We start from the raw sequence: 27,284 nt of genomic DNA on the forward strand, positions 1-27,284 counted from the left end.
TCTTGACATCTTTTTCCACACTGCCTTGAAGCCTTTCTCATCCAGTTACACAACAAACTATATCTGAATTATGTTCAAATAAGCAGGGAGACTGGCATCTTCTGTAGAAAACATATGGGCTATCAGAAGTGATGTCCTGAATTGTTGCCTCGTCATGACATTACTTTAATGAAGACACTATTTCATATATGTAATAAACAATATGGTGTCTAATAGATTTGTATAAAGTGCCTAAAATTAAGCAAGCACAATTATCAATTATATGAGTTAGTATCATATTATCATGCAGCACTACATTTGATAATTAAAAAAACAAATGAAAAGCCAGCCCACTGTCTTCATTGAAACTGTCAGTTGCAGATTTTTACTTTAAACTCTACTGGTCATTACTCTACCCTCTTCTGTGTTGGGTCATTATTTTATCTAGGAAACTCCAAACCCATTTTTTCATCCATACATACTATATGGAACCTTAGATTCTCCTAATGACCCAACAGATTTTTGGACAGTTAACTATCCTACTGTAACTGGTCTTGTTTAGAAGAAATGAAAGTTAAGATTGTGGCGGTAAAGGACAAGCTGTCAACCCATTAAATAAATTCCTGTTGAAAAGTTACTAAATGCACTGAGTATTAACATAATTTATTAGAACAATTAGAACACATCCTTGTTGTCTTTTAATTAGATTATTCCTTGTTCTGATAATTACACTAGACAAGGAAGAATAATAGTTTCAGGATTCTAAGATCATCTGTAGACTATGTGGAAAGAGAATGATCAATAATGCTAATCTACTAGAACACTTAAATTTCCAGAAAGAGATCTTTTATCATGAGCAATCCTTTGTATAATCAGCATTATTTCTCAATGTCTATGATAATCCTTCCCAAAGTTTAAAAGTAAAGATGCTAGACAAATAACATTTATTGCACTATTGAAAACCCAGTCAGGCTGGGCCACCTCTGGCCTCTACTGGCTCAGACATTGCTTCACTCTCTTGCAAAATGCCAACAAATAACCACAAATGAAGGATTTAAGATTCCATGCAGAGCAGCACGGCCAGGAGTCTGAATATCTAACAGAGAAAAGACATGATTTTTAAGTTCTGATCCTAAGAGAGGAGTCATAAACTTCCCAATTTAAAAATATATTCAAATAGATGAAAATTTCTCATAAATGAGAGTTAATCTGAATATAAAACTGGTGACATTTCCATACATGAAGATATTATTTGCAGAAATTAATGTGGAGGCATCTGTATGACAGGGAATATAGCTGGGCTTGCAGAAGTGGACCAAGGCCTTTACATATGAGTGGTATTACTATCTCTGGTTTTAAAAGTTTTAGAAACCACAGAGAATTCAAAAGCTCCAAGGTTCCTCTCATGCCCTATGCAACTGTCACCAAGCATGCTAGGAAATCCTAGAGAGCAGCTCCCAAGACTTCAAGGATTCAGAGTCTTTCTAAAAAGTCAGGAGTTGGCATATGCTATCCTCTAGGATAACCCTACAGTTGAGCGGGATGATGCTGGGATACACAGAGTTGACACCAGTGAATCTGAAGGTCTCTGTAATAAGGGGCAACACAAATTTCCCACCAGCAGCTTGGATTACAGGAATCTCAGCCCCACTGTTGACCGAGTCTGCCCTAGTCAATGCAAAGTCATAATGAGACCATGTCTAGACAGTATTGATCTCCCACCAGAGAAAAAAATAATTCAGAATGTGACTTCTCTTCTAGCTTGGCCCAAATAACACCCAAATCAGGAGTTTTCATTCATACACTGTGAGTATTCTCCATAACCAAAGTCATTTTATCAACTAGGCAGTCAATGACACACATAAGCTTCTTTTCAAGGTATATATTAAATTTTTGATATTTGAAGTCTTTCATATTCAAATGGCAAATAAGAAAGTTGCTTAAACCTATTAAAAAATCTAGAGACATCAAATGAGTTTTTATGTGTCTTTTTTACCTTGCCAGGCAAAGGAGACAGGCGTTTAAAAAAATGAGCGTCCACACAACCTGAAAGAATGAAAACTCAAATTAACATGGATTAAATATCTAGAGAAGTCATTAGCTTAAGTCATCTGAATGATTTTCCATGCAGTCTGGTAGTGTAAGAGCAGAAGAACATCGCTATAACCCAGTTGTCCATTCCAGCTGGGAAGACCTGTTTCCCCATTGACGCACCTCTTTAAATTGTCAGGGGTGCTACTAAGAACTTAAGTTCCCCACTACTCTGATCTCCAGACTAGAGAAATCTATGGGGCAGAATACTATCTTAGAGGCACCAGAGATTTTCATTTGAGTGCCCAGTGGTCAAGCATTCCAAAGCCAGGCTGAGTATTGGCTCTGCTCCCAGAGAGTCAGGGAGGAAGGAAATATGATTTAAAACACAAACGGAGGGTTGATGGGGGGGTGGGAGGGAGGAGAAGGTGGGTGATAGGTATTGAGGAGGGCACCTGTTGGAATGAGCACTGGGTGTTGTATGGAAACCAATTTGACAATAAATTTCATATTTTAAATAAACAAACAAACAAACAAACACTAGTAGGAATGGAGTTAAAAAGCTCCCCAGGCAGTGTGATAGTAAGCTAGGACTGGGAAACTCCAGCTAAAAAGGGGAGCCAGAGAGAATTCTCTCTGACTTGGGGGCTGAAGTAAAACCATGGCTTTGAGGTATTCAGGTGATGCCACAGCCACAGGGAAGAAAGCCTTATAAGGTGGATTTTTTTTGCCTCATTGAAGGAAAATGAAGCAACCATTTCATTATTTTAAAATAGTATCAAGGTACAAATCTATCCGATAGAAGAATATTAAATAAAAACAATCCATAGGGAGATTTCTACCATTATAAATAGTTCCTTATAAATGCCACCCAGAGATAAAATTATCATTTCTGTGTTCCCAACCAAAATAAGTCTGCAAGTCTGGGAAATACTTTGCCCTCTAAAGCAACCAGAAGAAAGTCCCTTCAGTCTACGAGTTCTTGTCCTACTGGGTATTGAACCCTTTGAACATTCACTCCCCAAACTGAAATTCAAAAGGCCAACTAATAGCTAGATAACTGGGTAACTATGGATAACTAGAAACCTTAACTATTTATAGCACTACTTCCCCAAATGGTCTGTATATAATTTCTTGCAAGCTTAGTAAAAATCCTACACTTGTCTGAAATGAAATGAAGGGAAACCAATAATGAACTTCCTTTTCTCTGTGTTAACGAAAAACATAACCATGCCATGAAAAGCAAGAGAGACACAGTATTCATCCTTTTCTTCTCATCCAAGGAAGGTAACATTATGAGGGTTCTAATTTAGAGTACACCACTATAGCAGATTTCTAGGACATAAAGTTAAGTTTATAGTCTACCTCAATCCTAACACACTGGGGTTAAGGTAAGTATCTATACATTTCTCTAGTTATCAAGAGAGAGAGATAGTGGTAAAATAAATAAATAAAACTTGGATACACATTTAAAAGATGTGCTGCTTATTTCAAAATAAGGCAAGAACAATTGCAATTTAGGATGCTGTGTTGAAGAAACTTAACTCTCTTTAACAAAAAATGTACACTAGCAAATACTTAAAAAACACATACACACACAAAGCTAGGCTATAACATTTGGTAGAATCTTATTTACCATTCTGATTTGGCTAAATGTTAAAGTAGCCAAACATAATAGGAAAAAATTTCCCTATTGATTAGGTAATTGATTTGAAATATTCATGAACTTAGTTGAAGTATAAGTAGTAAGTTCCAGAAACAAGAAATAAATCACATGTATCCACAAAGAGGAATGAATGTGTTCTGTGCAATCTTGGGGAATAGATTTTTTAAGGCACTTCATAAAATCATTGACTCTGGAGCAGGAAAAAACCTTACATATATCAACCCAGAGAATTCTTATTCCTGCCTTCACAGCAAGAGCCCAAAAATAAAAGTTATTTCCTAAGACTTCCTCAGAATGTGATTCAATGTATTGTCTATTTAAATAAATGTTTTCTGCCATTTAAAGTCATGTGGCAATTTTTTTTCCCAATGACTAACCAAATATGCCTATTCTATCAATCAGTTACTTCTTTTCATTCTTAATTTTTTTAGTATTTGTTTATTTTTGAGAGACACAGAGAGAGAGAGCATGAGCAGGGGTAGGTGGGGCAGAGAGAGAGGGGACACAGAATCTAAAGCAGGCTCCAGGCTCTGAGCTGTCAGCACAGAGCCTAACATGGGACTCGAACCCACAAACCATGAGATCATGACCTGAGCCGAAGTCAGGCATTTAACTGACTATGCCACCCAGGTGCCCCTCAATCAGTTCTTTCTTAAAGCTGCAAATGAAGACAGAGGGATAGCTCTTAGGTGCCATCCTCTCTCGTAAAAATCACACCTCAGCTATTTCTTTTCAAAAGTGATCAATCATACCTGTGACTATCTTCCAAAGATAGCTGAAGTTTTCCTGAATCTTACAAACTGAGTGCAAGAGCTAGAAAATGTCTTTCTAGGATGCATATGGAGGAAAGGAAGTCGTGCCATTTCTCTTAATTTATTTCTGAATTCCGCTTGGTCTTCATTAGTGCTACAGAATTGCCTTATTATTCAATGTCCTCAGTGACCCCCTGATCATTTTTCCCTGAGGGTGCATATTTGTTCACTAACTATATTACAATTTTGTGATCTGCTGGATTTTCTCTGATATTCTACTCTACATCTGTCCGAAATTAATGAATTCCATTCTTCTTGGCTTCTACTCCTCCTGTTTATTAAATTCACTCTGAACATGGAGTTTATTTTCAAAGGAATTAATAATTCTTTATTCTCAGCTTGGTATTAACAATGAATTTAATATGCATTGTATTTAATCAATTTTTTTAAGCACACTGAAGACAAATTTAGTTACAATGTTAGTGTTCCAAACCTTCCATTCCCCCAGAAAAGAAATTTATTTTGCTTGGCCTTTCCCTTCACTCCCTTTCTAGGAGAACTATTAATTTTTGTGATGCAGAATTATGTGATTGATAACAAAAACAGAACTGGAAGATTGGGATGAAAATGAGAGGGAAAAAAAAGCCTAAGTCTGCAGCCTTAATAGATATAGTATAGCTATGAAAGTGAAGGGACAAAAAAAAGAGAGTACTGGCCCCTGAGTAGTATAAAGTGAAAGATCACTAGAAAGAGAAGAAGAATGGAAGGGGATTTTAAGAATCATTGCCATGTGCAGGGAACTCAGTGACTCCAACAAAAATAACAACATTGGTAGTAGAGGAATCCCAGAAGAAGAAGAGAGAGAAAATTCATTTGAAGAAATAATAACTGAAAAATTCCATTATCAGGACATCCAAATCCAGGAGGCATGGAGAACTCCCATCAAAATCAACAAAAGTAGGCCAACACCAAGGCATATTGTAATTAAGCTTGCAAAATATAGTGATAAAGTAAAAATGCTAAAAGTAAGGAGACAAGTCTTCGACTTGCAAGAGAAAACCCAAAAGTGTAGCTACATATCTCTCAGAAGAAAGTTGGCAAGGGAGGAAGGAGTGGCATGATATATTCAACATGCTGAACGGGAAAAATCTGCAGCCAAGAATGCTCTATCCAGCAAGGCTGTCATTCAGAATCGAAAGAGAGATAGTTTCCCAGACAAACAAAAACTAAAGGAGTTTGTGACCACTAAACCAGTCTTGCCAGAAATATTAAAAGAGACCCTTTGAATGGAAAGGAAAGACCAAAAGTGACAAAGATAAGATAGTAACAGAGAAAATCCCTAGAAACAATGACAAAACAAGAAATAAAATGGCACTAAATACATATCTATCAATAATTACTCTGAATATAAATGGACTAAATGCTCCAATCAAGAGATATAATGTGTCAGAATGGATAAAAAAACAAAACAAAACAAAACAAAACAAAAACAAGACCCACTTATATGTTGCCTACAAGAGACTCATTTCAGACCTTAAGACACCTATAGATTGAAACTCAGGGAATGGAAACATTTATCATGCAAATGGTTGTCAAAAGAAAGCCAGAGTAGCCATATTTACATCAGACAAACTAGATTTTTTTTTAATTTTTTAAATGTTTATTTATCTTTGAGAGAGACAGAGACAGAGACAGAGCATGAGTCAGGGAGGGGCAGAGAGAGAGAGAGAAAGACTGGGGGAGAGAGAGAGAGAGAGAAAGAGAGAAAGAGTCTGAAGCAGGCTCCAGGCTCTGAGCTGCCATCACAGAACCCGATGTGGGGATTGAACTCACAGACCATGAGATCATGACCTGAGCCAAAGTCAGATGCTTAACTAACTGAGCCGCCCAAGCACCCCCAGACAAAGTAGGTTTTAAAACAAAGACTGTTACAAGAGATGAAGAAGGGCACTGTATCATAATAAAGAGGACAACCCACCAAGAAGCTCTAACAATTGTAAATATTTATGCCCTCAACACAGAAGTGCCCAAATATATAAAACCATTAATAACAAACATAAAGGAACGAAGTGATAATAATACAATAATAGTAGGAGACTTTAACACCTCACTTACATCAGTGGACAGATAATCTAAGCAGAAAATCAACAAGGAAACAATGGCTTTGAGTGACACACCGGACCAGGTAGACTGAACAGGTATATTCAGAACATTCCATCCTAAATCAGCAGAATACACATTCTTTCCAAGTGCATATGGTACATTCTCCAGAACAGATCACACACTAGGTCACAAATCAGGCCTCAACAAGTACAATAAGACTGAGATCATACCATACTTATTTTCTGACCACAATGCTATGAAACTTGAAGTCAACCACAAGAAAAAACTTGGAAAGACCACAAATACACGGAGGTTAAACAACATGCTACCAAACAATGAATGGGTCAACCAGGAAATCAAAGAAGTTAAAAACACACATGGAAACAAGTGAAAATGATAACACAATGGTCCAAAACCTTTGGGATGCAGCAAAAACAGTCCTAAGATGGAAGTATATTGCAATAAAGGTCTACCTCAAGAAGCAAGAAAAATCTCAAATGACCCAACCTTACACTTAAAGAAACTAGAAAAAGAACACATGAAATCGAAAGCCAGCAGAAGAAAGGAAATAATAAAGAACAGAGCAGAAACAAATGATATAGAAACTAAAAACAAAACAAAAACAAAACAAAACAATAGGACAGATTAATGAAACCAGGAGCTGGTTTAAAAAAAAATAGCTGTGCAATGAATAAAATAATTTTCAAAGTTCTTAAAGAGACATAAGTAAAATTTAGAAATATTTTTCGATAATTTGCTATCTTAAGACTGAACCACATGTGGCCCCAGCACTTATGTATGTGACACAAATATCATCCAATGCTGATGTTTATTCATTTACATCTGAACTTTGGTTTCCTTTAAATGCCATAAACACAGACCAGAAACAAACTGAATCATCCCAGAAATTTTCAAGAGCCCTCACATTGCTTTAAATGAAATTCCATTAGTTAATTCACAGGTCAAAGTCTGGGACAACCTCAGAAACTACTTGAGTAATTAATAAATTTATATGGCAACATACTGAAAATAAAAGTGTCGATCTGTTAGTGTCAAATACCAAAAAAGACACAGCGCTAGGCAACAGTTGCTACTTTGTAATGCAGTTTTAAACTATTGGCAATGTATCTGAAACAAGCATATAAGAAGAAAATTAAGGAACAGCCTTGTAACTTATATGATAAGCATCTCGCAGAAGATTTTGAGGCAGGTGATAAGCACTTAATGGCTTTAGTGCTTTGCTCTACAGATCACCCAGCAAAATATGGGCATAACCTCCACTGGAATGTGGGGGCTTTTTATGTCTTTTTTTAGTTGAGTTATATTATTAAAAATCAATACAGCATAACATGGTAATTACATTCTTAAAGAAGTACATAAAATAAAAAGAAGAACTTTAACTAAATTAAAAGTTTATCACCCTCAGACCAATATGTTATATATTTGTAAATTAAACCTGTCACCAATAAAGATGTACCATATAGCAAGGGTATGCATAAAAGAATGAGATAGAATGGAGGATTCAGGAACATATATTACATATATAGTAAATAAAAACTCCAAGGCATTCTCAAGGATCTAAGCAGCCTATACACCAATACAGTAAAATCGTATCTTCAGGGACACTTGAGTTCTATAGCTAGGGCCTAACGCAAATGTTGCATATAGTCAAACTTAACACTGAAGATCATTTTAAAACCTGTAGGGTATGAATTCTGTTGCTTTGTTTATTCAAGACCGATGGTACATATCTGAGAACAAACAACTGAGCTAGAAGGAAGCAAAGGAAAAGCCGACCTACAGATATCTGGGTACTCAAACCACCCAGTCTTTAAGAAACTACCAAATCTCCCCCAATGAGTCCTTACCAGATAAGTGGTGAAGTATAAACTTGTAAACCCTCCAGCAGGATTTATTCCGCTGTTGTAACATGAAATTTTTATAACTTTAATATGTTAATAGATATATTTGCATTGTTAAGATTAAATATCATAATATATATACTGGGGCACCTGGGTGGCTCAGTCGGTTAAGCACCCGACTTCAGCTCATGTCATGATCTTGCTGTGAGTTCCAGCCCTGCATCAGGCTGTGTGCTGACAGCTCAGAGCCTGGAGTCTGCTTCAGATTCTGTGTTTCCCTCTCTCTCTGCCCTCCCCCACTCACGCTCTGTCTTTCTCTCTCTGTCTCTCAAAAATGAATAAATGTTAAAAAAATTTAAATAATGTAATATATATGAAGGCACCAGATACAGATACTGGCACAGGGCAGATATTCGGTAGATATGCTGGATTTTAATCTAAGTCTCGTTTCATTGGACCCATCAACACACTGCTCTTTGAAATCTTGTAGAGAAGATCATAATAACTGCTTCTGTTCTTTTCAAGCTGGCATGTCCATCCAGCTGGGGCACCATGAGGAACAGCCATCACCTGCATACTTTAGGCATTGAATAGAAGCGAGTTTACCCTGGTGCTGAGTTTTGAGTGGATATAAGGTGAATCCAGTGCCCACAGAAAGCACATCTTTATGCTTGGGTCACATCTAAACAGACTGGCTCCTGAATGGGTCTGCTCTTTCCAAAGCCAAAACATGGCACATTGGCCCAAACTATAAGGCTATCAAACCAGGAGGGTCCATTTCTTTTCCAAAAAAGAAATTCCAAAAAGGCATTCCTTGAAAGCCCCATAAAATTCATTTATTCATACCTTACATAATGTATGTATACATGGGTCCCCTTTACTGGAACTTAATAGCAATGGGATGCCACAAAAATCTAGAAATTGTAATTCTTTTTTCCTTCCTTATCCCCCCCCCCCCCCCCGTTCCTTCTTTTCCTCCTTCAAGTTTCTGCCTATAGTAAAACCCCAGCAAGAAGGAAAGTCAAATGGATTTTCCTACTAGTGGACATTTTTCTGATATACTCATTTTTGGTCCTCGTATGAACTTCCTCCAGGGTGCTCCTTTATGGGAATAAGGTATGCCAAATGAAATAGAGGACTCGAGGCACAATTTTATCCTTGACATATGAAGAGAGAATATTTTTCTCCTGGATTTATGATGTAATGCAACTCAGCCACTTTCTTTTCATCTTTTCCCTCGTTTGCACTTCCTGAATATTGCTGTACACCATCATCACCATCATCATGAATTTATAGAGTGCCTATGGCTGTGGCCTCTAGGCAGCTCCTAAATGATCTAATCCAGATATCATTGTCTTCGGCTCCCCTTGGCATTAGTCTATTTACCATTCCGCTTTCTTATGGAACTCTGCTTCCGATTATTCTTCATAAGATGTTTTCACTTTCCTTTCTCTCCCTTAAGTTGGATCTCTTTTATTTCTTCCTCTCATTGTCATATTCTCCTGGGCCCTAAGCACAGTTACTCTACATTTACAGGGATTTACATCATCAAATTTAGACACTCTTGAGAACTTTCCTATCCAACTGCCTTTTCTAAGGTAATTTTTAGCAACATTAACTAAGAGAAAAGCTTTAGACTCTAGAATTCCAGGGCTCCAGGCTCACTCAGACCCCTGCTCTGATATCACATGTCAGAATGATGACCAGCATTATAGCACCCCGGGCCAAACTCTCCAAAGACAGCCACTCCTCAACCCCCTAGGATTCTAACTGGGAGTCTTTCAGAGATCAGATGTCCAGGCTTTGGATTTAGACAGACAGGGGTTCAAATCCAGCCTCTGGCACTTAATTTGGATACAACCTTGACATCCACATCACCTTTCTCAGCTTCAATTTCTTTGACTGCAAAATGAAAATGAAAATATCCACCTAAGCAGATTGTTGTGAGGCAGAAATGAGGTAATCTGTGTAAAACACACACAAAGTCTGGCACACGGTAAGCATTCAAACTTGGTAGCTATCATTTTTATTCTTATCAGTTAAAATATTGGATAGAATGCATTTGTCTTCAAAGAAATTCCAAAGCTGACCTCAGAGCACACATTAATACATTATTTAGTAGACCCCAGTCCTAAACACCACTCAGTTCAGTGTGTTCATACTTGGAAGTCAATAAATATTTTTAAATTAAAATTGAGGACACACAGAGAGTCAGGATTTGGAACCAAAGGAATACATAACCAGTCATAAATTGGGATATATCATTAAGAGCCTCTATTCTCAGAAAGTACATCTCTTTTAAAAATATATTTACTACAGTTACCCATGGAGACTGAGTATTTTTGTCATCAGTTGCAAAACTGTCTCCGGAAGGGGAATAACTGTGTAATTATAACTCTGGCCGACTTCACACATTAACCTTTTATGTAAGGGAAGAACAAAAATGTAGACTCTGGGCAAGACGCTGGGAAGCAGAGGGAGAGAGGAAGAGAAGGAAAGAAGGAGAAAGAAAAAAGAGAAGGAGAGCAGACAGGTTTGATGAGGAACAGTAATTTGGCTTTTGGCCCTTGTCTCTACCGGCACAGATGGGAGGACCAGACCATTTATGATAGCTGTCAGGTCTCTCCATAGAAAGTGAGCAATGGGACACCTCCCACCTCTCAATTCAGAGAGTAGAGCTGTCAATTGCTACAGGACTTCTGTGTGTGTGTGTGTGTGTGTGTGTGTGTGTGTGTACATACACACATGTATATATGTGTGTGTGTGTGTGTGTGTGTGTGTGTGTGTAAATTATTATGATGATTTAAAAAAAAATAAGCTAAAAATCTAAACTCAGTGATGAAACTAATTGGGCCCAATCCACCAGAGTCTGTGAGGTTTTTACTCTTGGATACGAATACGTTCTTTTAAGGCAGAAAAATAAAAAACTCATTCACTGATCCTGATCTGTAAAAAGAACAACATGATCTGCTTTTGTACCCAACACACTGTCTTTTAAATGCTATTTCTGCCTCTTGCTTGTTGGGCAGGTTAACCGATCCCTTATGCGCTTGACTTCCTCACACTTAAAATAGACAGGAAAATACCTGTGTGGAGGAGGGTAGCAGGCCGGCCATGCTTTCCCTTTCCCTGGGCCCCCACATCCATCCAAGGAGCAATTCCTAATCGGATAGGCCATATTCCAGCACAGTGGTTGTCACTAAAAGGTGGGGTCAATATACAACAAAGCCTCCTTCCCCCATCTCCACTTCTTCTCCTCCAAGTTGCAAGAAGTGACTCCTCAGGGAAGGGTAAGCATTTTCTTCTCTCTCTCCTGCCTTCTTTGCAACATTAGGCAATAGCAAATGTGAGCCAAAGTGATATCCAGAGCTCCAGCTCTTGCCCCCACACTTTTATTCTATCCTGCTTTCTCACAATGTCCCCACTCAGAATTCCTTAGCATGCTGTTCATTTGAGGGAGCGATTTAAGAAGTGAGAGGAGGTCCCATTTATGACCTCTTTGAGGTCAGCCTATGTTTATTAGTGTTCAGTACTAGGAGGTCTTGAGTACTGATCCAACTTTGTTACCATTGCCATGTTAGGGCCTTTGCATTTGTTATCCCCTCTCTCTGGAAAGTTCTGCATCATGAAATCATGGATCTTTAAATCATTTGGGTCTCAGTTCAAATGCTAACTCTTCAGAGAGGCTTTCCCTGACCATCCAATCTTAAGTAGCATCCTCGCCACCACCAAGCAACTATTACATTAATCTATTATTTTGTTAAAGGCTCTCATCCCATTTCCTTACTTTCTTCATTGATTTGCTTGATTCCCACCCCTACCTCTGTTCTAAACATTTCCATTAGAAGGGAGGTCCAAGAGAGCATGGTTCTTGTCTGTCTTGTTCACTACTTATTTACAAAGAGTTGGGTGACTATCACAAAGCAAGTTCTTATTAAATCACAGCTATCATTACCTGTTTCTCTCACACCTGGTCCAGCTACCTCCTATGCTCATCCTGGTGCAGTAAAGTCTTTTGAAAACTCTTCTCCTCCACTGGTATACTATAGGCTTTCTAAATCTTAGACAAGGCATCTCTGTTATAAATTTGTTTTCACTAAATAAAAATTTACATAACCTATTCTTTATTTGTACAGTATCTTATTCCATTTACTTTATGTGTATTTTTTAAAGTTTATTTATTTATTTGGAGAGAGAGAGAGTGTGTGTGTGCACATGTGTGAGCAAGAAAGGGGCAGAGAAAGAGAGAGAGAGAGAGAGAGACAATATCTCAAGCAGGCTCCACACTGCCAGCACAGAGCCCCATACAGGGCTCAATCCCAGGACCCATGAGATCATGACCTGAGCCAAAATGAAGAATTGAACACCCAACCAACTGAGTTACTCAGGCATCCATTTAATAAACTCCAATTTAAGGGACTCAGCTTAGTGAATGTTCCCACATACCAAGAATAAAGAAGCTGATGCCTTTCTTACCCACAAGGATAGTCCTAAAGAAGCACTTTACATCTGCCCTCCAGCCCCCTACACATATGTACACAGTGGAAAGCTCAGATTCCCATTCCAGATAATCTCCAGCAGGGAGGGAGGGAGGAGAAACACATGTTGATAAGAGCTAACCTAAAACCATAATGCTCTTGAAAACATTTCCAGTTAACATTTCTTCTTAAGAAAGTCTCAATCCCAGCCCACCAAAAATAGCTCAGTGGCATGTTAAATTGGGGATAGTTGTTAAGTTGGAGCTTAAAAGGTCTCTTGGAAATCTCTTCAAGATGAGAACAAACTGAGGGCTGATGGGGGGTGGGAGGGTGGGTGATGGGTATTGAAGAGGGCATCTTTTGGGATGAGTACTGGGTGTCGTATGGAAACCAATTTGACAATAAATTTCATATATTTAAAAAAATAAATTTAAAAAAAGGAAATTTCTTCAATTCTCCACAGAATGAAATAAGGCATAGCCTCTCCAGAAGTCCAACAAAGGCTTTCTCCTAGCACAAGAAAAGATAGTTATTTCTTCGGCTGAATATAAGATGAATTAATTAGTGTGAATTTCTTGGATATACACGTATACACACACACACACACACACACATCGCAACACATTTAAAAATGTGTATATATCCACATATTATACATATACTACACATGTGTGTGTATATGTATACACACACACTGTTTTTTTTAATGTGCAACAGAATATGTCAACAAGTACTGGAGTCACACTTGGCACTAAGATGCTTATACTAGGAGATTCAGGACAATAAGACTGACTCCCAGCTCCCATCTCACATTTGGCATGAAGCACATATTCATTGAGGGGAATCTCTGGCAGAATGGCCTATATTCTTTGAATTGGTACTTCTTACTCTTGTCATTTGTTGCTAATTCTGTATGGCTAAAATGGCAGAAGTTCAATGTACATAAGATGCAACTCCATTCTATTCAAGACCGCTCATCTTTACATTAAAATGTCTTTGTATTAAAAATCAAAAGATGGTGTCCATACAGAACTTAACATGTTAACCTGAACTCCATTTTCCTACTTCATGGACAAAGAATGTAGACAGATCTCATACTCAGGGAAGGTACTAAAACAAATCTCCACACGTGTTTAATATAAAAACCAAACAAGCAGACCGGTACCTTTTTATGATAAAGTTAATCTTATAATATCTTATACATATCTTTCTTGGAAGTAGCCGTGATGTAAATCTTTTTTAAAAAGGAATAAAACCAACGTTTCTGTAAAAGTTGTGAGGGTTGATTTTATATATCAATTTGACTGGGCCAATGCGTACCCAGATATTTGGTCAAACATTATTCTGGGTATGTCTGTAAGGGCATTTACCTGAGTTTAACATTTAAATCAGTAGGATGAGATCCAGAGAAGATGGTGGAGTGGAGGATTCTAGGCTCATCTCCTCCCAGAGATACACCTAGATAGCACCCTCATCAGTGTAAATAACCCAGTAGACGACCTTAAGACTGACAGAACAGATTCTCCACAGCAAAATGTAGAGAACAGGTCACATCTAAGAGGGTAGGAAAGGTGGAGATACAGTCAGGAGACAAATAAACCCATGGGACTGTCCACAGGAGGGATGCTGCAGGCATGAAGATGAGAGAGGAAGAGACACCCACAACAGGTACCTCAGGCATGCAGGACCCACACTGGGAAGACAAATCCCCATAACATTTGGCTTTGAAAACTAGAGGGGCCTCACTTCATGAGAACTTATAATCAGTGGAGCTTAATACCTGGAACATTAAAAATCAATGGGCACAGATCTGAGAGAGGTAAGTGCAATATGAAACTGAGTCTCCATCCTTAAAGAGACAGCAAAACAAAGAGTCACACTGAGCAACAGCGCATGGAAGCAACAGTTTGGAAACAGCCTGGGGTATACAGGAAGGAGACTTATTTCCTAACCACAGAGCCTATGCTGGAGAAGCAGGGATCTTTGGGAGACTTCTCCAAGAACAAAAGAGCTGGTGGGTGCATCCCATCCCCCTTTCCCTGCCTAGATACATGGACATCTGCTGGAATGAGTGTAGCATGAACACTCTCCACCCAGCTTGGTAAGAGCATGCCCCACCCCTGAATTGTCCTGTGAACCCAGCCCCTCCATCTCGGCTTGAACAGGACTTTTCCTGGGCAGTTGTAGTTCCTCTCCCGCAGCATAACAGTACACACCTTACTGGCATCCCACACCCTGCCCCTCTGTTCTCCTGTAGATCTGTTCCCTCTAATATACCCTTGGCCAGAGCCCATCCAAAGCAATGTCAAAAACCTGGCATTGTGCAAGTAGCCCTGACAGTGGCCAGCATCACTCCAAAGTGACTCCTGCCCCAGGGAGAGGGGAAGAGAGCCACACACACCAATCTGATGGTGGTCCTAGCAGTTGGTCAGAGGCTGACATCTGGTCTGACTGCGGGCTCTGCCCACCAATATAAGCTTCTCAGGGAACAACACAAGGAAAGTGCCCTACAGCTTGGTGCTACCACATCTCCAGCAAACACCTGGTTTGATTCAACTCACGCCTAAAGAGCCCCCGACTTACCTACTAACAACACAGGGTCTAAGCCCTACCCACAATAAAGAGCCATTGAAGACAAATAGACTGAAGGAAAAAGTGGCCCATTCACTCACTCAGCAAGGTGCATGCAACACACATTGGAAATACCCCTGAAGCACCAGATTCTGGTGAACATAAGACACTGCAGTTAAGGGCACTACAGAACCTCTTTTCATAAGGACACTACTTTCAAGAGCAAGAGACATGGCTGACTTTCCTAACACACAGAAACAGACAAAAAGAGTTAGACAACATGAGAAGACAAAGGAATATGTCCTAAATGAAATAATAAGACAAAATCACAGGGAGAGAGGTAAATGAAATGGATATGAGTAACATGCCTGATAGAGAATTTAAAGTAATAGTCATAAAGATATGCACTAGAGTTGAGAAAAGAATAGAGGACCTCAGTGACACCTTTCACAAAGAGAACATAAAAAACAACCAATTAGAGATGAAGAACTCAATAATTTCAATGAAAAATACCCTAGAAGGAACAAATAGTAGACTAGAGGAAGCAGAAAAACAGATCAGCAACCCAGTGGACAGAGTAATGGAAAGCAATTAAGCTGAACAGGAGAAAAAACATCATCATCATCATCATCATCATCATCATAAATGAAAATAGCCTAAGGGAAAGCGTCAACACCATCAAGTGTAATAACATTTGCATTATAGGGATCCCAGAAGGAAAAGAGAGGGAAAGAAAAGGACACAAAAATGTATTTGAAAAAAATAATAGGTGAAAAATGACTGAATCGAAGGAAACAAAAATCCAGATCCAGGAAGATCAACCCAAGGAAGCCCACACCAAGACATAAAATAATTGCAATGGCAAAAAGTAGTGATAAAAAGGGAATTTTAAAAGCATCAAGAGAAGAGAAAATAATTATATACAAGCAAAATTACATAAGGTACCAGCTGATTTTTCAGCAGAAACTTTATAGGCCAGAAGAGAGTGGTACAATATACTCAAAGTGCTGAAAGGAAAAAACCTGAAACCAAGAATACTGTATCCAACAAGGCTATCATTAAGAACAGAAGGAGATATAAAGAGCTTCCCAGACAAACAAAAGTTAAAGGAATTCATCACCAGTAAATCAGGCCTATAAGAAATGTTAAAGGAGACTCACTGAGTGGGAAAAAAAGATCATAAGTAGGAATAATAAAAGTAAGAAGCATAAAAGCAGTAAAATTAGGTTTATCTATAAAAATCAGCCAAGGAATTCACAAAATAAAAGGATATAAAGTATGACACCATATATTTAAATGTGAGGAATGGAGAGGGATAAAACCTTAGTGCTTTTACAATGGGTTCAAACTTAATATAGACTGCTATATGCATATGATGTTTTATATAAACTTAATGGTAATTATAAGTCAAAGAACAATAATAGATAAATAATAAAGAAAGAAATTCAATAATATCACTAAAGAAAGTCAGCAAACTGTGAGAGGAGAAAGAGAAGAAAAAAAAGTACAAAAACAACCACAAAACAAGTAACAAAATGGCAACTAGTACATACCTATCAATAATTACTTTGAATGTAAATGGACTAAACACTCAGATCAAAAGACATAGGGTGATGATATGGATTTAAAAAAGCAAGACCTATCTCTATGTTACCTATAAGAAACTCACTTTACACCTAAAAACACATGTAGATTGAAATTAAAATAGATGAAATGCAAATGGCAGTGAAAAGAAAGCTGGGGTAGCAACAATTATATTGGATGAAATAGACTTTAAACAAAGACTATAGCAAGAAACAAAGACTATAACAAGAAACAAAGAAATAATAAAAAGAACAAGCCACGAAAAAGATTAACAATTTAAATGTTTATACACTCAACATGGAAGCACCCAAATACACACTGCAGACAATAACAAACACAAAGGAAGTAATCAGTAGTAATCCAAAAATAGTAGGGGACTTTAAAACCTCACTTACAACAAAGGTAAGTGATCCAAAGAGAAAATCAACAAGGAAACAGTGGCTTTGAATGACACATTGGACCAGATGGATCTAACAGATATATTCAGAACATTCCATCCTAAAACAACAGAATACATTTTCTTAAGTGCACATGGAACATTCTCCAAAAACAGATCACATATTAGGCCACAAAACAAGTCTCAACAAATACAAAAAGATCAAAGCCATACCATGCATCCTGTTTGACCACAACACTAGGAAACTAGAAATCAACCACAAGGAAATATCTGGAAAAAACACAAAACATGGAGTTTAAATAACATTCTACATAACAATGAATGCATCAACCAAGAAATAAAAGAGGAAATCAAAACATACATGGAGACAAATGAGAATGAAACACAATGGAACAAAATCTTAGAGAGGCAGCAAAAGCTGTTCTAAGAGGGATAGCAACTCAGGACTAGCTCAAAAATAAAAAAATAAAATAAATAAGTAAATAAATCTCAAATAAACAGCTCAACCATACACATAAAAGAACTACAAAAAGAAGAAAAAACACAACTCAAACCAGTAGAAAGAAGGAAATAATAAAGATTAGAGCAGAAATAAACAAAATAGAAACTAAAAAACAGTGGAATAGATCAATGAAACCAGGAGTTGGTTCTTTGAAAAAAATCAACAAAATTGATAAACCTTTAGCCAAACTAACCAAAAGGGGTGAGGTGGAGAGGACTCAAATAAAGAAAATCAGAAAGAAAAGTGGAGAAATAATAACCAATACCACAGAAATACAAAGGATTATAAGATACTACTATGAAAAATTATATGCCAACAAATTGGACAATCTAGAAGAAAAGGATAAATTCCTAGGAACATATAACATCCCAAAGTTGAATCAGGAAGAAACAGAAAATTTGAACAGACCCATTATCAGCAATGAAATTGAATTAGGAATCAAAAATATCCAAAAACCAAAGTCCAGGACCAGACGGCCTCACAGGTGAATTCTACCAAACATTTAAGGAAGAGTTGGTACCTGTTCTTCTGAAATTATTCCAAAAAATACAGAAGGAAGGAAAACTTCCAGATTCATTCTACAAGGCCAGCATTACTCCAATACCAAAACCACATAAAAACACTACAAATAAAGAGAACCATAGGTCAATGTTGTGGGTGAACATGAATGCAAAAGTCCTCCACACAAATTCCCAGGATGCAAGGGTAATTCAGTATTCACAAATCAATCAATGTGAAACATCACATCAACAAGAGAAAGGATAAGAACTGTACAATCATTTCAACAGATACAGAAAAAGCATTTGACAAAATACAACACACATTCATGGTAAAACAAAAACAAAAACAAAAACAAAAACAAAACCAACCTTCAACAAAATAGGTTTAGAGGGAACATACAACAAAATCCTAAAGGCCATATATGAAAAACCCACAGCTAGTATCATCCTCAATGGTGAAAAACTGAGAGCTTTTCTCCTAAGGTCAGGAACAAGACAAGGACATCCATTCTCCTCACTATTATTCAACACAGTATTAGAACGCCTAGCCACAGCAATCAAACCAGAAAAAGAAATAAAAGGCATCCAAATTAGCAAAGAAGAAGTAAAACCTGCACTACTTGAAGATAATATGATGCTATACATAGAAAGCCCTAAAGACTTCTAAAAAAAAAAAAAAAACCACCTACCAGAACTGATAAGTGAATTTAATAAGCTCACAGGGTACAAAATCAATATACAGAGACCTGTTGCAATTCTATATGCTAACAATGAAGTATCAGAAAGAGAAATTAAGAAAACAATCCCATTTACAATTGCACCAAAAATAACAAAATTCCTAGGAATAAACTTGACCAAGGAGGTGAACCACCTGTACTCTGAAAACTATAAAACACGGATGAAAGAAACTGAAGACAACACAACACAATGTAATAGAAAGATATTCCATGCTCATGGATCAGATGAACAAATATTGTTAACATGTCCATACTACCCAAAACAATCTAAAGATTTAATGCAATCTCTATCAAAACGCCATCAGCATTTTTCACAGAACGAGAACAAATAATCCCAAAATCTGTATGGAATCAGAGAACACTGAATAGCCAAAGCATTCTTGAGAAAGAACAAAACTGGAAGCATCACAATCCCAGATTTCAAGATATTCTACAAAGCTGTAGTAATCAAAACAGTATGGTACTGGTACTGGCAGAAAAACAGACACATAGATCAATAGAAGAGAATAGAGACCTCAGAAATAAGCCCACCATTATACGGTCAATTAACTTTCAACAAAGGAAACAAGAATGTGCAACGGGAAAAGAACAGTCTCTTCAACAAATGGTATTAGGAAAACTGGACAGTTAACTACAAAAGAAGGAAAATGGACCACTTTCTTATATCATACACAAAAATAAACTCAAAATGGATAAAGAACCTAAATGTGAGACCTGAAACCATAAAATTCCCTGAGAGAGCACAGGCAGTAATCTCTCTGACATCAGCTGTAGCAACATTTTTCTTGATATGTCTGTCTCCTGAGGCAAGGGAAACCAAAATAAAAATAAGTATTGGGACATCAAAATAAAATGCTTCTGCACAGTGAAGGAAACCGTCAACAAAACTGAAGACAACCTACTGATTGGGAGAAGATATTTGCAAATGACATATCCAAAAAGGGGTTAGAATCCAAAATATATAAAGTACTTATAAAATTTAACACCAAAAAACCCCCAAATAATCCAATTTAAAAATGGGCAGAAGACATTAACAGACAATTCTCCAAAGAAGACATACAGATGACCGACAGACACATGAAACAATATTCAACATCAGTCATCATCAAGGAAACACAAATCAAAATCACAATAAGAGAGTACCTTGCACTTTTTAAAATGGCTAAAATCAAAACCACAAGAAACAAGTGTTGGTGATGATGTGGAGAAAAAGGAACCCTCATGCACTATTGGGAATTCAAAAAACTTTTGCAGCCACTGTGGAAAACAATATGAAGATTCCTCAAAAAATTAAAAAGAGAAATACTATACAATCCACCCATTTCACTACTGTATATTTACAGAAACATTAATTCAAAAAGATATATGTACCCCCAAGCTAATAGCAGCATTATTTACAATAGTCAAATTATCGAAGCAACCCAAGTGTCCATTGATAGAGGAATAGATAAAGAAGATGTGATATATAGTGATATATATATCACACGTGTGTGTGTGTGTGTGTGTGTGTGTGTAATATTACTCAGCCATAAAAAATGAATGAAATCTTGCCATTTGCAACAGAGAGGGTCTAGATAGTATAATGCTAAGTGAAATAAGTCAGAGAAAGACAAATACCATATGATTTCAATCATGTGTGGGGGAAAAAACTAACCAAGAAACAGACTCTTAACTATAAAGAAAAAACTGATGGTTACCAGAGGGGAGGTGGGTGAGGGGTATGAGTGAAATAGGTGAAGGGAATTAAGAGCACACTTGTCATGATGAGCACTGAGTAATGTATAGAATTGTTGAATCACTATATTGTATGCCTGAAAGTAATATAACACTGAATGTTAACTATACTGGAATTAAAACTTTCTAAGTTTTTTTTCAATGTTTATTTATTTATTTTGAGAGAGAGACAAAGAGTATGCAGGGGAGGGGCAGAGAGAGAGAGGGAGAGAGAATCCCAAGCTGATAGCACAGAGCCCATTGCAGGGCTCACTCCCACGAACCACAAGATCATCACCTGAACTGAAATCAAGAGTCAGATGCTCAATTGAGCCACCCAGGTGCCCCCTGGAATTAAAAATTTTTAAGAAAAATAAAAAATTGATAGGCTAAGTAAAGCAGATTACTCTCCCCAGTGTGAGTGGGCCTCATCCAATCAGTAGAAGGCCTGAAGAGAACAAAAGGCTGCCCCAACAACCACCAAATACACACACACACATAAGTGGGAATTCTTCCTGCCCGACTGCATTGAGCTGGGATATAGGTTTTTTCCTGCCTTCAGACTCAAACTCAAACACAGGCTCTTGCAGATCTTGAGCCTGCCCATGTTTAGATGGAACTATAACATTGCTTCTAGTGGCTCACAGACCTTTGGATTCAGACTGGAACTATGTCATTGACCATCACCACCACAACCATCCCCAGGTTTTCATCTTGCCAACTGCTGATCTCAGGACTTGTCAGCCTCCATAATTACACGAAACAATTACTTATAATAAGTTTATATATATCCAATTGGTTCTTTCTCTGGAGAACCCTGATTCAGACAAGTCTTAAACTCAAACCCAAAGATTAATAACTTTATCAGGTAGGCATCCAACTGCATGTCTCTTTATGACTATATAAAACCTTTTCATGAGCTAGCATATGGCACTCACTGTGGAACTCTCTTTAGGCGTTTAAAGCTTTTTATATATTAAAATGTAAAACATCAATGAAGGATATAGTGAAACTAAATTGGAAAGAATAGCTAGTAATGCCAAATATAGGGCAATCTTAACTATAAAGCAATATTCATTCCACTTTCTCAATGGAAAGATTAAAATTTTCGAAAGGGAGGATGGTCAACTTACACATAGAAACACATAGGGATATGCAAAAAACAGTTCAAACATCTACTTATATTTTTTATTTCATTAAGTGAATGTTTAAAAACATCCACCTAATTCAAACTCTGGCAAGGGTGTCTTCAACATATAAGAGCTACCATTTTATTCTTTGAACAGAATGTTCCAGAACACATTCGCTACTCTCAGTTTGAGACATGGCACTCCTTGAATCATGTGTGATGCTGTCTCTGGAAGTTGTCTCTTAAGCCACAGGTACCCATTTATATAAGCAGCTTTTTCTTTTAAAGAAAAATTCATCCTCATACAGGCATAGATTTTGATGTTCATGATAGACCCATCTCTTGTATAGTTTTTTGAAGTGATTTTCAGAAGATCAGTTTAGAACATTCAATACTTGAAATTGTGAAGTCACAGCCCCCAGAATCATGACTAATTCTGTATTCAATTTCTTTACTCCTTTTTTTATTGATCTCAGCAGATGACTTTCATCTTTTTCAGGGGGACAGAGGGTGAGGTCATTTCAGCCCATTGTGACTTCCAAAAGCAGCACTTGAAAGGACCCAAATATAAAGCAAGTTTGTCTCTTCTACGGGATAATAATTTGGGAAGAAAGCAAATGTCACCCCTATATTTGAGCACAGTTGGTGTATTATAAGGGAATCCTGACTTTAAGATAAAATGTCAGCTGATTTAATGAGAGTTTTGACCTTGTGCTTCATTTCATCTTTTAACTCTTTATCCACTAGTTAGTAACGTGAACTTCCTGAAAGACAGGAAGTTTGTATTGTTTGTATTGCAAACACCAACAATCGTGAAAGGCTTATTTTTGCATTAATGTTCACCTCCAATGTATTTTCTGCCTCATATACAAACAAGTATCCAATTTCCAGCCCCCAAATATGTTAAACATCATCTCTTCAATGTCTTCAATAACACAGCAAAGACATCTTTCATGCAAAACTTAATTTGGGGCCTAATTATCTTAGTGTGAAAACCATAAACACCAAACAAAAGCAAACACAATATCCAGATATCTTTAAACAATAACACCCAGGTTGAAGGACAAACGCTCAGATTAACCAGTGGGACCGGAATGTAAACTTCTTGTTTGTGATTCCTCCAAACCATCCAGCCACTGGAGTATCATCCTCCCACAAAGCTTATGGTAGCACTAATAAAACTGACTAACAGAATGAGTAAGCTTGAAGTGTTGGAACGCTGGGACATTTCATACTCACATCAGGCTGGTTATATCTTTCACTTCCCCTGTTTCCCTAACTTTTGTCATATAAAGGTTTTTACATTTTTCCTTGGCAATTAATAACCCTGACTAACATGTGTTTTCACTCTCCTATGCCGTGCTCCCAGGTCTAGAGGATTATCAACCAGGATTGCTTTAGATACAAGTAATCACAACCTGAATAACAGCCCAAGAGTGATTAAACTCATAGAGCTTTCTTCTCTGTCACTTTTTTTTTTTTTCATGTAGCAAGATGTCTGAAGGTAAGCAGTCTGGCAATGGGAAGGTGCCTTACTGTGTCATTAATGTCCCAGGCTCCTTCTATCTTTTGGTTCCACTGTCCTTAGATGGGGATTTCACTTTCACTGTCCTAGATGCTGCTATACCTCCAGGCATGGCATCCTCACTCTAGGCAAGAAGGGAGTAAGAGCAAAGGGGAAAACACAAAGAGAAGATGCCATATGAGTCAGTCTGTTTTTAGAAGCTATCCAGAAAGTTCCATCCACTGACTTTCACGAACACCTCTTTTTGCCAAAAATGGATCACACAGCCTCTCCTAACTGTAAGGGAGTGTGGGAAACTGGGGATTTGAGCTGGACATTACTCGTCCAAATGAAATCAGATTTATGTTAGAAAGAAAGGATTAGGGGGGCACCTGGATGGCTCAGTAGGGTAAGCATCTGACTTCAGCTCTGGTAATGGTCTCATGTTTTGGGAGTTTAAGCCCTGCATTATGTTCTGCACTGAAAGTGTGGAGTCTGCCTGGGATTCTTTCCCTCTCCCTCTCTCTGCCCTCCCCCACTCAAAATAAGTCAGCAAACTTAAAAAAAAAAAAAAAAGATAAAGAAAAGAAAGGATAGGAAAATGGATCACAGGAAGGAAACCACTGATGTCTGGCACACAGAGGTATATGTGGGATGAACAGAAAAGGCTAAGGGTCTCCTTGACATCTGGGAGGGTTAAGGCTATTATTCACAATTGTTTTTGTGCCAGGGAACTAGGGGAGCTAGTCTCCTCATTTGCTTCCATTTCCTTATCTCTGAAAATTCTTACAATAGTCTTCTTCTTAGACCCTATTCTAGTAATTTTATAATTATCATTTCTTAATGCAAACATGACAAGACATGTTCTCCTTTCATAACAGAACCAAAATTTTGATGGACAGCAATATGCCCAGCTTCAGATAATGGATAATGACTGATCTAAGCCAACGATGGCAATATTATTTCCTTTTGCTATTAACTTATCTTTAGTAACAGGCATGTGACCTAGTCCTAACCAATGAGTGGAAATAGATTGGGGTCTCCATGAAGGATTAGGATGTTTAATTAAAAAAAATAATAATGATAGCAGAGCTGCATGAGGAAAAGCTGTCCCCCCACCTCCATCTCTCTATTCTTTCCTGTTTTGAACACTGTCATGAAGAAACTTTGTGTTGGGAGCTGTGGCAGCCATGAGGTAACCATGACCATGAGGCAACAAGCCGGAAAGAGACTAGGTCCTTCATGATATCACTGAGCTACTAAACTAACCCCGGAAACTTTTACCTCCTAGACTCTTGTAAGCAAATAAATATCCTTATGGGTTAAGCCATATTACCTGAGTTTTCTGTTACTGGTAGCTGAAAGCATTCATAATTCAGATACCACCTTAACATCAACCTCCATTTCTTATGGGGCAAAAGTAACCACATTCATTGCTTTATCGTTATGGCACCGCCTTAGGGTTCTGGCACTCAGTGGATCTTCCATAGCCTAGAAGACCATATATTTACCTCTTTCCAACCCTAAAGAACTCTTCATCTAAGACTGACAAGATAAATTAGCTAGAATTAAGGTGAAACCAATCCAAAAGAAATAAAAGCAAGCAAGAAAAGCAAAGAATCAGATGAACATCCATGCTAGGTAATGTGAAGGTATATGCTTAAAGAGTCTCAGTTTTTTAGGGGAAAAATGCATCACCTCTGCTTAAATGAGTGAAATTAAGTTATAATCATGAGGGTGTGTCAGTTAAAGTGTTTCATGAAGAGGAAAGGGAGACTGTTCTCCCCATTTAATTCGGCAGAGGATGCGGCTGTGGGCAGGCGAACACTGCAATGGGAAGGTCCCAAGGCCATCATCCAAAATAGTAATGCGTCCAAGACAGAAAAGTTTGTTTCTGAGTTGACAGAGGCGGGACAGGTGGTGATATAATTGATGTCTTCAAAATTACAAAAGGCACAGACACAGGGAAACATGGGTTGATACACCAAACCCAAGGATAGAGGAATTACAACAACCCTCAGGAAAGACCTCAAACTTCTCTCTCAGTTTCCAGTTTTCCTCAGTTTAACCCCTTCTCCAGCCAAAGTGCAGCCAAAGTGGATCATTTAAAAATTCAAACATTTCATATCTTTCCTCTGCCTAAAGATCTTCAATGGCTCACCATTGCTTTTGTGATAAAAACCCAAAGACTTTCCAGCATCCACAAGGTCTTTCATGATCTGCCCCTGCCCGTCTCACCCCCTTTATCTCCTACCACACTGTCCTCTGCATGTCCCGCCTGCCATCTTCTTTCAGTGCATAGATTCTACCCTACTCTCTGAGGCTGCAAGACCATGAGACACCATGGGCATCTTCACTCATCTAATGGCTACCTATACTTGGCTTCTGAGAATATACTCCTTTTTACAGAGAGGACATCCCTCACCATGCTCCACTCCAAAGCCAGTGTGGTATACTTCCAGTAACAAGCTCTTCTTCCCTCTTTATAATGCTCATGATACTTGGGACTAATGGGATTAATAACTGTTCTCTCCTCTAAATTGTAAGAGCCTTGAAGGCAAAGATGTCTGTCTCTTCCACCCAGATTTTGGCATAGAGTAAGCTTCCATACACACATTGAATGACTAGTTGTAACTTACCATGATTCTGACACCATCTTGGGAGGAAGGGCTTTGTTAACAGTTCAAGGACACATATGAAAAACAGACTCATGATAAATTAATAAAGACAAAAAAAAAGAATTATCAAGGCTGATTTTAGTGAGTGGGGTATACCTTTTACTATTTCAGTTAGGCATCAAGGAAAAGTCAGTGTCCTTCCAAACATGCCTGTGGTTCTGGACAACTGAGTTTAGGGTACAAGTGAAGGAGTCAGACAGCCCTGGATTTGTGTCCCAGATTTTCTACTTCTCAGCCATGTGATTTGACATAAACCTCTAATTCTTCAAAGCCTTAGTCTCCTCATCCATAAAACAATAAAAATGTTATCAATAGGGGTTTAAGAGGATTAACTGACTTGATATATGGGAAGACCTTGCCCCAGTGCTTGTCAAAAATGAGCATGTACTGAACATTAGTGGCGGTTCTTGGATGTTCTAACAATCATTATCAGAGATAGAATATAAATCCGAGTGGATTGAAATGGTAAGAGATTAGTAGATGTTAGACAGTATTGTTATGGATGTTGTTGTTGTTATTTGTGGCCGAAGAGTACTAGTTCCCACCTTAGCACATGGCTTCTTTGCAGTTGGGCTGCTCTGTGTTTGTCTCAGTCACTACCCTGGCCCAATGCCCAGCACAGTGCTTAACACGTGGCGTTATGCAGAAAACAGTTTCTGAAGGGATACTTGAATCAAACGTCTAAACCAGTGTGATAATCCAGACATTCTTATAAGAAAATAGAAAGAGAAAGGCAGTGTTTAGCAGAGGAAGGTATAGGAAAGAGGAAAAGGATTGTTTTCATTAAAAAAAAATTATAATAATAAAAGCTTTAGAGCAATAAGACTAGAAGTTCAATTTTAATGGCACAAACAGAACTCGTTGAGAATCTTGTGCTATGATGTGGTCAAAACAGAAGCCGATAATGAAGGCAGCAGCATTCAGAGCCATCACATCTATGACCAGCTTTCAGACCCTGAAAAGTTGATTAGAACATTCCAGACAAGTGCTGCATTGTCATTCCAAAGCAAGACTCTGAACCCTCTCCCACCCCTCACCCACTGATATTGCTTTCTCTACCAGTGAGGCCTTTATGAAGCGAGGGCTCCTGTTCTCTCT

General features: G+C 37.9%; 1 long non-coding RNA gene across 1 annotated transcript in view; it reads right to left on the reverse strand.

Moving 5' to 3' along the window:
- Positions 1-334: 334 nt before the first annotated feature.
- Positions 335-27,284, reverse strand: part of LOC125929540 (uncharacterized) — a 108,732-nt gene continuing 81,782 nt past the window's right edge. The window contains exon 3 of the long non-coding RNA XR_007459901.1: positions 335-2,025. This is a non-coding gene — a long non-coding RNA (uncharacterized LOC125929540). The remainder of the gene's footprint in view (positions 2,026-27,284) is intronic.

This window comes from Panthera uncia, chromosome A2, assembly GCF_023721935.1.
Source record: "Panthera uncia isolate 11264 chromosome A2, Puncia_PCG_1.0, whole genome shotgun sequence".
Classification (NCBI taxonomy): Eukaryota; Metazoa; Chordata; class Mammalia; order Carnivora; family Felidae; genus Panthera; species Panthera uncia.